Here is a 17,129-nt window from a genome sequence, read left to right as displayed (position 1 = left end):
CTCTCTCTCTCTCTGGACTCACACCTCGGACACTAGGTGGCTGTTTGAAATTCCCTCAGATTGGTACTGTTCTACAAGGACTTGGTAAGTCACTTAACATATCAGATATTTTAAAGGAAACTATTTAAAAGAAAAATTTTTTTTCCACATTAAAAAAAAATGGGTTTTCTGTGTACATTGGAAGAAAATTGGGCTTTGTTTGCAATTTTAGACAGTCTGACAATGGAACAGCTATATGAGAAGATTACTGTTGATCGAATTATGCATTTTATTACTATGTTTATCCTCATTTTACTATTTAAAAAGATAGTCAATTTAAGTGCCAGGATGACAGCTTTAGAAAAACCTATTAAACCTGTAAAAACTCAGACAGAAGAAACTAACAGTGAAGCTGCTTCAAGATTGGATCATAGGGTTACAGAAAGAAAGCCTGTTTTCACACAGTCACCCTTAGTTTGTCCAGTAACCGTACAGCAGTCGCCTGATCAAATGACTACACAAAATACTTGGGCTCCAATTGAAATGTTAGATTTACAAAGGTTTAAGGAGGCAATAGTATCTTATGGTATGCATTCCCCATATGTAAAGCAAATGTTAAACTCTTGGTCAACATATAATAGGATTGTACCACAGGACTGGCGGGAGCTGGCACAAGCTGTTCTTGAACCCAGTCAAAGGCTTCTGTGGCTAACTTGGTTCAAGGACGAAGCTAAAAACATAGAAAAGCAGTGGAGGGATAAAGGAATACAAGTCTGCCAGGATCAGCTTATTGGAGAAGGTCAATATGCTTCAGCACAAACACAATGTTTATATGATGTCACAACCCTAATTTTATGTGGAACAGCAGCCTTGAATGCATGGGACAGAGTTGAGGAACCAGGAAAAAAAACTGAGTCATTTACAAAGGTTGTACAAGGCCCAAAAGAATCTTTCACAGATTTTTTACAAAGACTGGCTTCAGCAGTAAAGAGAATGGTCCGGATTCAGAAGCTAGTAAGATAATAATTGAATCTTTGGCCTTTGAGAATGCGAATGCAGCATGCAAAACAATAATCAGGCCGTTAAAGGCAAGATCTGCACCTTTGGAAGATTGGATTAGAGATACGGTTAATGTTGAAGCTCATGAGCATGATGATACATGGGTAGGAGAAGCAATTTCAAAAGGTTTGAGGAATGTTAGATGTTTTGGATGTGGAAAGCAAGGACATTTGAAAAGGGACTGTAAACAGGTCATTCCTAGAAACAATGTTTCTTCAAGGAACAATGGCAACAGAATGCCCCTTCCTTCTGGAGTATGCAGAAGGTGTGGTAAGGGAAAACACTGGACCAACGAATGTAGATCAACAAGGGACAGACAGGGTAATCCTTTGCCTCAGTCTTCGGGAAACTCCCAGAGGGGCCTCATGCAGGCCCCAATAGCAAATCCAGTTCAAACCTTTCCTGAAGTCGTAGAGGAAACCCCTACCCAGAGCAATTAAATAACCAAATGCCTATTGGAATAAGTCATGCTGGTCAGGATGATGAAACAGAGAGAATAGAAAATTCAGGAGCAAATATAAAGAAAAATTTTTGGCAAACTTTTATTAATGAACAAAGACCAAAATTATCGATAGAAATAAATGGTGTTTTGTTGTCTGGTCTGGTAGACACAGGTGCGGACATTACCATAATTGCACCAGAATTTTGGCATCCAACTTGGCCTCTTCAGGAGGTAAATGTTCAACTGTTAGGAATTGGGACATTATCTCAGGTGAAACAGAGTGCAAGATGGCTTGAGTGTATAGGTCCAGAAGGACAGAGAGGAAAATTGAAACCATATGTAGCTAACATAGCTATGAACTTGTGGGGTCGAGACTTGTTGCAACAATGGAATACTCAGATTAACATCCCTCCAATCTCAGAAACAAATCATAAATTAGCACATGTTTCTGAGAGAAATATTAGAAGGCATTATTCTGAGTGGTCACCAGCCATCCATATTATACAAGAACAGGGCACAACAACTGATGATCTTCCAAAGACACCAACAGCTCTACCTTTAAAATGGTTAACAGACAAGCCTGTATGGGTCCAGCAATGGCCTTTAACAACAGAGAAACTCCAGGCTTTAGAAGAGCTGGTAGAAGAACAGTTAAATGCTCAGCATATTGAGGAATCAATCAGCCCTTGGAATTCTCCTGTATTTGTTATTAAAAAGAAATCTGGTAAATGGAGAATGGTAACAGACCTTAGAGCAATTAACAAAGTAATTCAGCCAATGGGCTCTCTACAATCTGGAATTCCTCTGCCTACTCTGTTACCAAAAGGATGGCCTCTCATAGTTATTGATTTAAAAGACTGTTTCTTTACAAGAAAAAGACAGAGAAAGATTTGCTTTCACAGTGCCTACTTATAATAATTCTCAACCGGTTAAAAGATTTCAATGGAGGGTCCTCCCACAGGGAATGTTGAATAGCCCAACTCTGTGCCAATATTTTGTACAACAGCCATTGGAAGTGATACGTAAAAAATTTCCTAAATCTATAATTTATCATTATATGGATGATATTTTACTAGCTGACTCAAATGCAGATACTTTAGAAAGAATGTTTGAAGACGTAAAGAAAATTTTGCCTTGCTGGGGATTACAAATTGCTCCTGAAAAGATACAAAGAGGAGATTCTATTAATTATTTAGGATATAAAATAGAGCTACAAAAAAATTAGACCCCAAAAGGTGCAAATTAGGAGAGATAGACTACAGACTCTTAATGACTTTCAAAGATTATTTGGAAATATTTCTCATCTACGAACTATTGTTAGGGTAAAAAATGATGAACTGCATAATTTGTTCAAAACCTTAGAAGGTGACAAGGACTTAAATAGTCCAAGAGAATTATCACCTGAAGCTGAGAAAGAATTGGCCTTGGTAGAAAAGAAAGTACATGAAGGGCACGTGGATCGTATTGATCCAAAGCTGGATTGCATTTTGGTTATTTTACCTTCTAGGCATTCTCCTACAGGAATATTAATGCAGAGGGAAGATATTATATTAGAATGGATATTTTTACCAAATAAACCAAACAAAAAATTAAAAACTTATGTGGAAAAAATCTCTGACTTGATTTGGAAAGGAAAATTGAGACTTCGTCAATTAGCAGGAATAGACCCAGCAGAAATTGTCATACCTTTAACTAAGGAGGACATTGAAAAACTATGGACAGAAAGTGAACCTTGGCAAAGAGCTTGCAGTAATTTTTTGGGAGAAATTAACAGCAAATATCCCAAAAGCGATAGAATTGATCTTATAAAGAGAGCTGATTGGATCTTGCCTCGAATTGTATGGGTAAAGCCCATATCTGGAGTTCGTACATTTTATACAGATGCCAACAAACAAGGAAAGGCAGGTTACAAATCAGAAAATTTAAGTAAAGTGGTTCAAAGTCCTTATAATTCAGTTCAAAAATCAGAATTATATGCTATTCTGTTGGTATTAATGGATTTTTCAGAACCTCTCAACATAGTAACTGACTCTCAGTATGCTGAAAGAGTAGTATTACATATTGAGACTGCAGAATTTATCCACGATACTTCAGAATTAACTTCATTATTTATTCAATTACAAGATGCAATCAGGAAAAGGAGTCATCCTTTATATATAACTCACATTCGATCCCATACTGGTCTGCCAGGCCCTCTAGCACAAGGCAATGATGAGATTGATAAGTTATTAATAGGAAATGTGCTGGAGGCCTCAGAATGTCATAAAAAACATCATGTCAATAGTAAAGGTTTAAAAAAGGATTTTTCCATAACCTGGCAACAAGCCAAAGAAATAGTAAAGAAATGTCCTACTTGTTCCTTCTACAATCAAACACCATTACCAGCAGGATGTAACCCAAAGGGTACTCAAAGGAATGAAATCTGGCAGATGGACGTGTTTCACTTTGCAGAATTTGGAAAACTGAAATATGTACACCACACTATCGATACTTATTCAGGATTTCAGTGGGCAACTGCTTTGAGTTCTGAAAAAGCTGATTCTGTAATCACTCATTTGCTAGAAGTTATGGCCATCATGGGTATACCTGCACAAATCAAAACTGACAATGCTCCATCATATGTCTCTGTTAAAATGAAACAGTTTTTTGCTTATTACAATATAAAGCATATTACAGGCATACCACATAATCCTACAGGTCAAGCAGTTATAGAAAGATCAAACAGAACTCTAAAGGATATGCTAAATAAACAGAAAGGGGCAACAAAAACCCCCAGAAATAGACTGCATAATGCTCTATTAACTTTGAAATTTCTTAATGCAAATGAGAAAGGAACAACAGCTGCAGAGAGACATTGGATAATACAAAAAACTACAGAATTAAATCAGCCTATATATTTTAAGGATGTGCTGACCTCAGAATGGAAATGTTCAGATTTGAGACTTCATCTTGGTGGATTTTCCCTATGATAAATATGTGATGTCCTTCCTGATCTCTTTCGACTGATTTTAGTTTGAAGTCTATTTTATTAGATATTAGGATAGTTACACCAGCTTGCTTCTTAAGTCCAGTTGACTGGAAAGACTTTTCCTAGCCCTTTACTCTGAGGTAGTGTCTGTCTTTGAAGTTTAGGTGTGTTTCTTGTATGCAGCAGATGGATAGAGGGGAAGCTAAAATCTTTTTAGATTATGGATTAGTCTATAGAAAAATGTCTGCTGTAAATCAAACAGTGAAGGGGAAGATGAATAGGAATCTCACTTACACAGGTTAAGTAAAACATAGCTCTCTGAACAGATGAAGATAGGTTTCTTCTGTATCCCAGAATCTAGTCAATATTTACATGTATAATTCAGCTATCATTTGACTTAAAAGGGCTTATTGGGAAATGTTATCATTTTTACTATTTTCTACAGAGAAAACATTTTCCTATTTAAAATAACCCTGGAATTTTGAATTATAACCTGTTTTTATGTTCAAATAAACAAATAAATAAAATGCATAATGGAAAAAAAAAAGGCCTGGAGATTAAACCCAAGTGCCATGCCACAAAATAAAGTACTTCAAGGAGTTTGAAAAAAAATGGCAGCTTTAAATACAAGGGAGCTGGGAACATCATTTGTCATGAATTATAACTGGTGTTGGACAAATTAATTGGGTTTCTTTTTTTTTTTTTTTGGTTTTTTTCGAGACAAGGTTTCTCTGTGTGGCTTTGTGCCTTTCCTGGAACTCGCTTTGTAGACCAGGCTGGCCTTGAACTCACAGAGATCTGCCTGGCTCTGCCTCCCGAGTGCTGGGATTAAAGGCGTGTGCCACCACCGCCCAGCTGGTTTCTTTTTTCTATATTGCTCAGAGGTTGGGTCCTGATCCAGAAGGATAGGTTGGTCTCAGTCTCTCCTCTTTAGAGATTAATAATGTTTCAATGGTCCACTCTGTGTTCTAAGATCTGATTTAAAATGGTGGCCAGCAGCCATTTTAAATGCCTCAAACACTACTAACTCTATTTCCCTCTCCCAACAGACATAATAAAAAACTTTTAGAAACACAAATGATGACAGTTAGAAATATGTTCCAAGCAGGGTGATGGTGGCACATTCCTTTAATCCCAGTACTCGGGAGGTAGAGGCAAGGAGATCTCTGTGAGTTTGAGGCCAGCTGGTCTACAGAGCAACTTCCAGAACAACAAGAGCTGTTATACAGAAAAATCCTGTCTCAGGGAGGGGGGGGGAGGACATGTTCCCAGTCACAGAGAATGAGGCCACTATTGGAGTAAATGGAAAGCAGCTGCCCATCATTCCCACCACAGTCTTCCAGTTCACCCTTTGTTATCTGTCTCAGTGTGCCTTTTACCCAGCTAGACTTCATTCAGCCTTCTCAGGCCCAAAAGGAACTGAATAAAAAAAGAAATAAAAAGGAAAAGGAAAAAAAAAATTGAATCTTTACTGATACTCTGGCTTTCTTAAGGGATGTTTCAAGTCATTTTGGTGTTAAAGTATACTTTAAACTAATCTTTGGGTCTTAAATTCAGGCAATTGTTCAAGATAAAGGAAAGACAAAAGGTCACTGAACACATTGATTGTCATCCAGACAGGCTCATTCTTTGGCTAATAGTGTCATCCCAAATGAACAGTGTGATTTCATCAATTCTGATTGCAAAAACAGGAGGTTATTCTTGTTAAGTAGACTTTTTGAAGCAATTAAATCATGTTTTATGTTCAGCAATTCTAATCTAAGAATATTTTGGTCGAAAGCTTTGTAAAATGAAAATTTCTCCAAAATAAAGAATTCCTTACTCTATTTTTATTATCTGATGTATTTTCACCTTAACTTAAGAAAAAGAAAGATAACACAAAAATAGAAATTATAGTATTTATGCTGAATAAATACCTACTTGTCATAATAGCAAGAAATTATTTTTACAAATATTGTGATTTCCTTTACCATGTTTGAATTACAGTGAACAATTTAATTATGTGATAGATAACTAAGAATAACTTAAAATTCAAGAAGCTTCTCTTAAATAAAAGACATTTTGGGGATTATCCAAGTGAACTTTCAGTTGACTATATCAAATTTTTCTTATATGTCTTACTATGTATCCCCTTTTTTATTGGGGCTACAACATCTATAGTCTGACTTCATCCAGTCTTACAAGATAACAAATTCAGACCAGGTAGATGACTCAGCAGCTAAAGACACTTGTCACTAAGTCTGTCCCTAACACCCACATAGTGGCAGGAAAGAAGCAACTCCTGAATGTTGGCCTCTGTCCTCCATTTCTTTATTGTGACATGCACTTGCCCACACACATAACATATAAAAATAATTTAAAATAAACAAAGAAATGATACGTCTCAGAAGCCAGGATAAATTAAAAGTGTTTTAAGAAGGATGGAGTTATACTAAATGAGAATCAATGGGTCTGAGAAAGAAAGTTATTCTAAAAAGTATTACTTTTTTGTGAAAAGGAAGCTGAGAAATGGGGCCATAGCTACAAAAAAACATGGTGTATGGTTATTTTTCATTTGTTCTTCTAACAAAAGAATCAATATTTGGAGTTTGTGTGTATGAGTGTAACTGTGGTGTGTGTGTGTGTGTGTGTGTGTGTGTGTGTGTGTGTGTATCTGTGTGTGCATCAGTGTATCTGTGTGTGTGTATGTGTGTGTGGTGTGATGTGTATGTGTGTATCTCTGTGCATATATTTTGAATTTGTTTTTTTTGTTTTTTTTTTTTTTTGGTTTTTTCGAGACAGGGTTTCTCTGTGTAGCTTTGCGCCTTTCCTGGAACTCACTTGGTAGCCCAGGCTGGCCTCGAACTCACAGAGATCCGCCTGGCTCTGCCTCCCGAGTGCTGGGATTAAAGGCGTGCGCCACCACCGCCCGGCTTGAATTTGTTTTCTGATGGAAATGATGCAGTAGAAAAGGGAGGGTTACTTGCTAAAGGAAAGAGAATGGAACATACCTTGTTGGACTCACTTCTTTGAGGGGATAAAGGAAGATGAGATCTGAACCCCATCTGAGGGATTGGTTGTGATAGATAGTAATAAAGATTCTGCTTCCACAGTAGTATAAAAAATGTAAAAGGGTATTTATGCATATGAGTCCTTTTGCTTTGGCATGATGTCAAATTTTTTAACCAAAAGAATAAGAACTCAGAACACATAAAATATTATTGCAATCATTTCTACAAATTCCCAAATGGAGCTTTGCCTGTTCTCAGACTTCATAAGAGACCATTGTTCCACATACTGATACACAGGCTTTCCTGCATGCCTCAAAATTATGGGTTAATCAAGCCAGCTGTTAGGGAATTTGAATCAATAAGATGGTTTGTTTTAATTTCACAATCTGATTTCATAAAAGCAATTTTAAATTCTCTGGGCATTGTTCTTGTGGTGGCTAAAGAACTGTTTGCTTTAGGGACAGAGGTCTTTTAATCCTCAGGGAAGTTGAAGGTATAATCAATGGTGTTTGGGTCTGACCAATCTAGCGCTTAGTGGACCATTTAGTGAAGCATCCTGAAAGCTTTATTCAGTTCATCACTCACCTTGTGTGAGAATTCTCCCTAAGGGCTTCCTCCAATCTTGTTTTATCCCCTTTCATCACATCCTAGGCAATCTGCCAGAGCTGTATTTTGGAAGCACACAGAGTTTATTCAAAATTCATCAGTGAGCAGACACTATATTCAGGCACACTAGAAAGTTATTTTAGCGGGTAAAGCATCAAGTCTGTATTTTCAGGCATTGATTAGAGACCTCAGAAGTAAACCCATAATGCCATATCCTTAAAAAAAAATAAAAGTCAGATAGCTAATATAGCCCAAAGGGTTCAATCACCAGCTTCTCTCCTACTATTCTGTATTCCTCCCCCAAAAATGATTGTTACTCATTTACATGACATTTTAGAATTCAACCCATTAAAACACTTAGATGCTATCCTAGATTAAAAACAAGTCTGTTTGAGGTTAAGGATATCAAAGTTTACTTGGAATATCAGAGGTCCACTCAGAACGATGAAGTTATATATCACTTTTTAATTAATATATCATGAATTTTAGTTCCTCTATGAAGGTATCACTGTATTGATTTCAAGATTCAAGAGAAATAACAGGAAAATAATAAAGTAAAAGAAATATGAAAGCGATGTGAGATAAGAAACAAAGAGAGAGTAAGCCTTGAGCAAACAGAAGGAAATAGAATAGGGAGCAACTATGAAGTAAATATGGGGCATAATAAAAATGAATAATTTTATACACATCATTTGAAAGAAAAGGGCAGGGAGGAAGGTGAATTGTGTAGCATTTCCACAGGACTGATGGGTAGAACCCAAGCCAGCTGCCCCAACTCTTCCAAAGGTCACTCTATTTCTTGCTGGTGATTTATCTTATCCCTGACAGAGATAGGCCTCCTACCTAGCTGCTCTTTTCTCCTTTCATTGCTTTTTGCTCTCTTTGGTATTGTAAAATGACATTGCTATTGCTGTAATCTTTTTGTTTAAGAACTCATGGCCTTAGGACTAAAGATTTCCTTACAAGTATAAAACATTTCAAAGTTTATAAATTTCTTACTTCATACATTATATACTCCAGGAATTACAACAAATCCATGAAGCATATACTGTCTAGGTCTCTCCAGCAAGGAATATGAGTGTGCCAAGAGGCACTAGAGAGCAAGGAGTATCATTAAATCCAGTACCTCTGGAAGTACAATAAGTGAAGGTCAAGGAGGAAATTATAGGTGGAGCTAAAAGAAAGTTATGGCGACACACAGCCAGTTCAGCCATATGTCCAGATGTCAAGGTGGCTGCAGGAGAATAGAGAAGACACAGACCAAGGAAACCAATATATTAAGTCAAAAAGGAAATGTGAAAGGTGCCTGGAGGTAATTGGTGTTTCCAAACATTAATGATGTGAAAAAAAATGTTCCTTTATGTAAATCCAGGTTACCACACTATGCAATAGCCAATAGCAAAGTCAAGATTGTTTAAGAAATGACAAAGGAGGTAACGAGTAGTAACTAGTTAGCAGCAAAAAGACCTGAAGGGTGTATATCTGGTCTCAGGTGATTGCTTGAAAGGTTATCTCTTGTAAGAAATAATCCTCAAGCTCCAGAGACCCTCAGTATAATACCAAACAAAGTGCAATTATGCATATATCCCTTAGGATACTACTGGTTTACTCTTTAGAATTCTAAATACTGTCGATATTATTTATTTGTTCCGTGTTGTACCAAAAACAACAGTCATTTTTTCCTTTCTTTGGTTGTTTCCCATCTTTTTAAACATTTTATGACATCTCTTGCCAATGGTACTAGACCAAGCCTAGTACTTTTTTCTATCCATTCTTTCAACAATTGTCCTTTATCACTTATCTCAGCCCCACAACTCCTTGTAATACCTACAGTAAACAAAATTCCCATGTACATTAACACTAAATGTGTTATTCACTTTGGTTGGAATATTATTCCACCTTACATGTCTTTTTACATATCTTACTCCTTCCTACCTTTAAGTACATGAAACATGCCTTCAAGTCAAATATCAGTATCTTCCATATTCCAGCCCATCTACTATATCCTCTCATTCTTCCCTGTTTTATGCCTTTCCATAGCATCTCCAACCATCTGGTACAAATAAAATTATAGAACATACATATATAGAAGATATATACCTCTAATATACATATATATATATATGCTGAAAGTCCATCCCAAGTGTAATGTAATGTGGAGAGAAATTCTTACATTACATTGAATCTCCTTAACTATAGTAACACTTTCTAGACTGAAGATAGCACTCTAAATATTTGTTGAACAAAAATTAATTGCATTTGCCTGAATGTCTGTGCAGCTATATTGTGAATATCTCAAGAGACAATCATCTCTACTATCACTCTCTCATTCCTGGTGCTTTGCAAAGGATCTAAGACACTATGGATTCTCAAGTGAAAATGCCTATTCTTTTATATTCCTAAGGATCAAACTGCAGTATGACTTCCTTGTTTCTTCTGCCAATTTCAATTTACCCTGTTTTTTGTTTTGTTTTGGTTTGGTTTGGTTTGGTTTTTGTTTTTGTTTTTCCAGACAGAATTTCTCTGTGTGGTTTTGGTGCCACCTGTCCAGGATCTCACTCTGTAGACCAGGCTGGCCTCGAACTCACAGAGATCCGCCTGGCTCTGCCTCCCGAGTACTGGGATTAAAGGCGTGCACCACCACTGTCCAGCTACCCTGTTCTTTTAACTCCTTGCCAAGAAACTGCCTTGCTATTCTGAGGGTATCTCCTTACATGCTATTCTCCTTACATGTACACTTTTAGTAAATTAATTCAGTATTACTATGGCTTTATTCTCTGAGGATTCTTTGCTCAGAGACTATTTTATCTTTTTTTTTGCATCTAATGAGATGCTTGCTGATTACCTTACCTTACAAATTATTACAGTATGCTAAAATTCTATTTGGGTAGCATGATCTTTACTGGAAAGCTATCAAAATACCCTCTAAGTATAAGAACCAAGTGAGGTTCTTAATCCAGACTTCACAAATAATTAAAAGAACTTAGGACATTCTGTGTTTTAGTTACCATGCTTCATTTTTAATTTATAAAATTTAATGTATAAAATTCTAACTATCCAGATCATGCTTTTTGTAGTCTTTATGCACCTTAAAACATTTCGACCTCCCAATAAATAACAACCAAGTTAAAACTGTCAACTCTAACATTAAAATTTAAACTCGTGGGGCTGAAGAGATGGCTCAGCAGTTAAGAGTACTGGCTGCTCTTCCAGAGGACCTTGGTTCAATTCCCATCACCCACATGGCAGCTCACAACTATCTGTAACTCCAGGAGGATCCAATACCCTCAAACAGACATACATGCAGGCAAAACACCAATGCACATGAACTAAAATAAGTAAGTCATTAAAAAAATTGTAGCCATGCAGTAGTGTTGCAAGCCTTTAATCCCAGCACTCAAGAAGCAGAGGCAGGCAGATGTCTGGATGTCTGTGAGTATGAGGCCAGCCTGGTCTATAGAGGAAGTTCCAGGACAGCTGGGGCTGCACAGAGAAACCCTGTCCCAGAGGGGGGGAAAAAAAACCCTCAAATTTGTGCTTGATTCTGCCTTTCTCTTCTGTAACTAAGTACCTGCTGAAAGTTATGCCTAAAAAACACAACACAATCTAAATCACTGGTATTTTGTACTTTTTCACACAAAAATAATTAAAAACTATAAAATCGGATGGAAACAAATACGTAAAAAACACAGTGTCAGATGCTGCTAGTTTTCAGCTCAAAATGATAAAGTAATAAATGAGATTTACAATAAGCAACTAATCTTTCAATATTCTGGGGACCAAGGTGCAGAGAAAATCCTGACTTGAGTGAAGATAGGGAAGAGCAATAACAAATGTCCTAGATATGACTTTCAGTTCTTCAGGTTTGCCATAGACCAAACTACAGCTGTACATGTATGCTAGCACATACACACAAACTCATGAAATTTTTGTGTCACAGTCTATTTTAAAAGCACAGAACAGAGCTCATGCTTCATGGGTTGGGCCTCCTATAATCCTTGCTGAGAAAATGGTGTGCTTTTGTAAACATATGTTCCACAATTTGCTCAATACCAAGTACTAAAAGTATCTAAGTCCTCACAATAATGCCTTGAAATAATAATTAAAATGATGAAAATAACTATCAGGAAGAGTAAAAAACTTTACAGTATGATACAATCACCACTGGTCATGATTATGACTGAAAATGAATCTGATTCCCAAGCTCTATTCTTCACGAAATAACATAGAGTCTTTAAGTAGTAAAAACAAATATTTGAACTGGAAGTGTAGTGAAGGTTACAGTCATTATTTGGGGGTTCATCTGGGGCAAAACAGACTATATCTGTTTATGTAGAAGACTCCATATACTCTCATATATGTTATTCCATATAATCCTCATGATACCATTGTTTATTTATTTTTTGGGGTTTTTTTGTGTTATTATTAGATAAGAAAATTATTAAAGACAAGAGAAAGAAAAATTTGACAAGGTGAAGGAGCTTAGTTGCACACCAAAAGCCAGATCCAAATACTGAATTTGAGTCTTCCAACTGCAAATTCATTGTTTTGCCATTTCCTATCTTCCTTTATGTTATGATTTAACTCCATATATGTTTCATTATACATTTTAATATTTTTAATTTTTGCATGATAATCAAGATATGGAATATTACAGTATGAAAATTATTCAATAGAAATGTCTAATAAGAGTTTTTCCCAAATCATAGATTTTGAAAATAATAATCCACTAAAAACAGCAGTGTAGTAAAAAATGGAAAATGTTCCATTACATTCTAGATGATGTTTAAGAATATGAGAGATATTCAGAGAAGACTATGACAAGAGATGGTCTTGACCTTTGTGATATGTAGAAGGTTAACAGCATATCTGTAATTAAAAGTAAATCAACAAATAAAGCAGACACTATGAAGGCAATGAGGTAATATATAGCTGATTTAGAAGTAGTTTATGACCTTAAATCACAAATCGTTTATATGAAATTGATAAAATACTAAGATACAAACATTATACAGGAAATGAAAGCATTTGTTTAAAGCTCGATTCAGCTGAAGCTCATTATGTAAGAAAGTAGTAAGTAGCCAAAGAAATTAATAGGTGGGTCATGTTAGTGTAATAGCTATAAAAGATTAAAAATATGTTCTAGATGACCTTTTAAACATTGTGGCATTCTATGCAAATGTTCCATGTCACTATAAAGAATAAAGCCCTTAATCTTTTGGGTTTTTTTTTTGAAATTTCAGGCAAACTGCTGCAAAATAATGTGAAACTAGCTCTATGTTAGATATAAGGATATGATTCTGAAATGATTTGTTCAAAGAATTAGGAAGAGGTATGTGAGCACAATGCTTGGATGGGAAAATATTAAAGCAGGAGTCCATAAAGGAGATGCGTAGAATGATTCTCTTGACTCTTAAAAGGTGGGAGGGAAAAGATGCTTTAATTTCCTTATATGTATTCTTTATTAGTCAACAAAAGGAAATCAAACCCTAGTAGGAAATTATCATGCTGACCATAGGCTAAATTATCACTATTTTAATGTTCAGATTGTTCTATAACAAGCATGAGCTTTCAATGCCTGGAGAAAATCAGCAGATTAAGGAAGAACACTAATTTGCTACCAAGTAGCATTAGAGTTGCCAGAGACAAGTTTAATATCATTGTTCTTCACCATTGAGCTCATGACTATAGACAAAACAATACTTTGAAATCTCAGCACTTTGTCTCTTCTGCCATTCAGATCCCAGTGTTCCAAGTTGCTCTCATTTAAACTAGAAGCATCGCTACAGTCACATAGATGTGTTATGTTTCATTACCTCCACACTTTGTACATACCTCTGCCAACAAAATCTTTCTGCACAAATTTTTTCAAGTTCACATAAGGTAGAATGTAGGTATTTTTGTTGTACTATAAATTTTAACACATATATGGACTTATACAACAACTAAGATAATCATGCTAGAGAATAGCTCCATCACCTTTAAATTCTGTATCAGAGCCACGCTGCTCACCTCCAAGTACTGGAAAACCACTGAAGTCAATTACTCAGTTGTAACTCATTTTATGGCTATGCTAGAATTTATTCAAACACCCATTGAAAGATATTTAGTTGTTTCCACTTTGGGCTATTGTAGATAAAACTCACATGACCTTTTTTTTCTCACATGACTTTCATAATTAAGAATCTATCTAAACATATGTGTAGCATGCTTAATAATAGTCCCTTCCAAATACCCATGCCCTAATCACTGAAACAAATACATATGCCATATGTAGCAAAATACACTTAGCTGATGCAATTAATTTGAAGATCTTCCAATTGAACGATTATTTTGGTTAATATACTGCATCATAAATATAATCACAAGCATCTTTACAGGAGGTAAGTAGGAAGCAAATTGCTCCAAAGAGAAGAGGAGAAGGCAAAGTTACCATGAGGGGAGATGTATGAATGAAGAGGCAACAAGCCTCAGAATGCCAACAGCCTCCAGAAGTGTTCCCATAGAGCTGTGAGGGAATGTAGCCCTGCTAACATATTCATCCCTACCCAAGAAAACTTATTTCCTACTTTTCTCCAAAACGCTCTGTTATTTCAAACCACCACCTTTGTGGCAATTTGTTCCAGTAGCTAAAAGAAATACTACAATATGTCTTTTAGTGCTCCAGGTTAAACTAATAATACAATCGATATGTTTTTATGGGACGTATATATTTGAAAGAAACTGTAAATGTTCCTAGCACAATGCTGTAACTGATGAGTGAGAGCTCCAGTTGTGCTATATCACTAAGCACTTCTATGCATTGCTATATTTTATTCATAAGTTGAGTACTCATAGTCAGTGGTAGAGTTGATTCATAGGGACAAATTTACAAGGGATAAATGTTTCTGACATTCATGAGCAGATTTGCCATCCATGTCTTCTTCTATGAAGTAAAAGTTTTAGTCTTTGGCATATTTAAATTGGTTTTCCCATAACTACTGAGTTTGGAGAGTTGGTTACATACATGCCAGCCCTTTGTTGGATTAAAAGGTATGCCTTTCTTTTTATGTTTGTAAACAGGATCTTTCACAAAACAAGCATTTTTATTATGACAAAGGCCAAATAATCAATTGCTTTCTTTTATATATCTCACTTCTTGTATCATTTCTAAATTCTTAATGAAGCTTGAATTTTTTATTTCTTATTTTGAAGAATTATTTTTATTTTATGCATATGAGTGTTTTGCCTGCATGTATAGCTGTGCATCATGTGCATGCAGTGTGCCCCAGAGGCCAGAAAAGGGCATCTGATCCATGGACCTGGACTTACAGGTGTGTATATTCACACATAAATGAATACAACCTGCTCAGTCTGTGCAGTGTTACCTGTATGTATATAATCTATCTTATTTCAAGGTCAATTCTTTCTTCAAATTGTCTGTATACCTTTTATTTGTATGTGAGCTGTATGTTCTATTTCACTGACCTGCATCTGTACCCCTCTAATTCTACAGACAAGATACTGATTACTGCAGCTATATTAAAACCTGAAACTCACTATTATTCCTCCAACTTTATCCTTTGTTTTCAAAATTATCTCAGCTAATCTAGTTTTCCCTTTCTTATATAAATGAATAGTCCTGCTGGACTCTAGATAGGGGTTGCATTAATATTATAAATCAATTTCAGAAAAAAATTGACAGATTTTTCCATGTGCAGTCTTCCAGTACAAAACTAATATGTGGGTAGCCCCAGCAGCCAGGCATCAGGCAAGTCTCCTGTTGCCAGATCACTCCACCATCATCCACAGTGGCATCAGAGCCCTCAGAGGCACAGACCCAACCTGCACTGATGGGAGGAAGAGCAACCCCAGAGGCACAAGCACCACATGTACCACCTAGAGAAAGAATCAACACCTGTACCTATAATAACTCCAAACCAAGATGTGTAGACAGCAGTGTAAAAATACATTTAACAACAAAGAGCAATATGGTACTACCAGAAACTAGTGGTTCTAAAATAGCAAGCAAGACCTGAACATCCCAACGCAGATGAAGCAGAAGAAAACAACCTTAAAAATAACTTTATGAGGATGACAGAGGCCCTTAAAGAGGAAATAAAAAATACCCCTAAAGAAATGGAGGAAAAGACAAAAAATTGGAAGAAATCAATAAACACATCAAAGAAAGCAAAGAAAAAACAATCAAACAGGTGAAGGAAACAGTTCAAGACTTGACAATTGATATAGAGGCAATAAAGAAAACACAAACTGAGGGAATTCTGGAAATGGAAAATCTGGGTAAATGAACAGGAACTGTAGATGCAAGCATAACCAAGAGAATACAAGAGATGGAAGAGAGAATCTCAAGTGTTGAAGATAGAGTACATTAAATAGATTCATCCGTCAAAGAAAATGTCAACTCTAACACATTCTTAACATAAAACATGCAAGAAATCTGGGACAACATGAAAAGACCAAATCTAAGAATAATAGGGATAAAATGAGGAGAAGAATTCCAGCTCAGAGGCACAGAAAATACATTCAACAAAATCATAAAAGAAAACTTTCCCATCCTAAAAAAGGACATGGTTATGAAGGTACAAGAAGCTTATGAAACACCAAATAGACTAGACCAAAAAGAAGGAAAGAAAAGAAAAAAGTCCCCTCACCATATAATAATGAAAACAATAAACATACAAAATAAATAAAAAGTTTTAAGAGATTCAAAAAAGAAAAGGACAAGTAACATATAAAGGCAGATTTATCAGAATTATACCTGACTTCTCAATGGAGACTTTGAAAACCAGAAGGTCCTAGAATGATGTTTTGCAGACACTAAGAGACCACAGATGCCAACCCAAACTATTATACTCAGCAAAACTTTCAATCACCATAGACATAAAAAATAAGATATTCCATGACAAATCCAGATTTAAACAATACCTAACCACAAATCCAGCCCTACAGAAAGTAATAAAGGAAAACTCTAACCCAAGGAAATTAGCTACACCCATGAAAACACAGACAGTAGATAATTTCACACCAGCAAATCCCAAAGAAGGGAAACACACACACACACTACTAACAACAACAAAACCACAAA

The sequence above is a fragment of the Peromyscus eremicus genome, chromosome X (assembly GCF_949786415.1).
Source record: "Peromyscus eremicus chromosome X, PerEre_H2_v1, whole genome shotgun sequence".
Classification (NCBI taxonomy): domain Eukaryota; kingdom Metazoa; phylum Chordata; class Mammalia; order Rodentia; family Cricetidae; genus Peromyscus; species Peromyscus eremicus.
The sequence above is the reverse complement of the archived record's forward strand: the minus strand, read 5'-3'. Positions refer to the sequence as shown.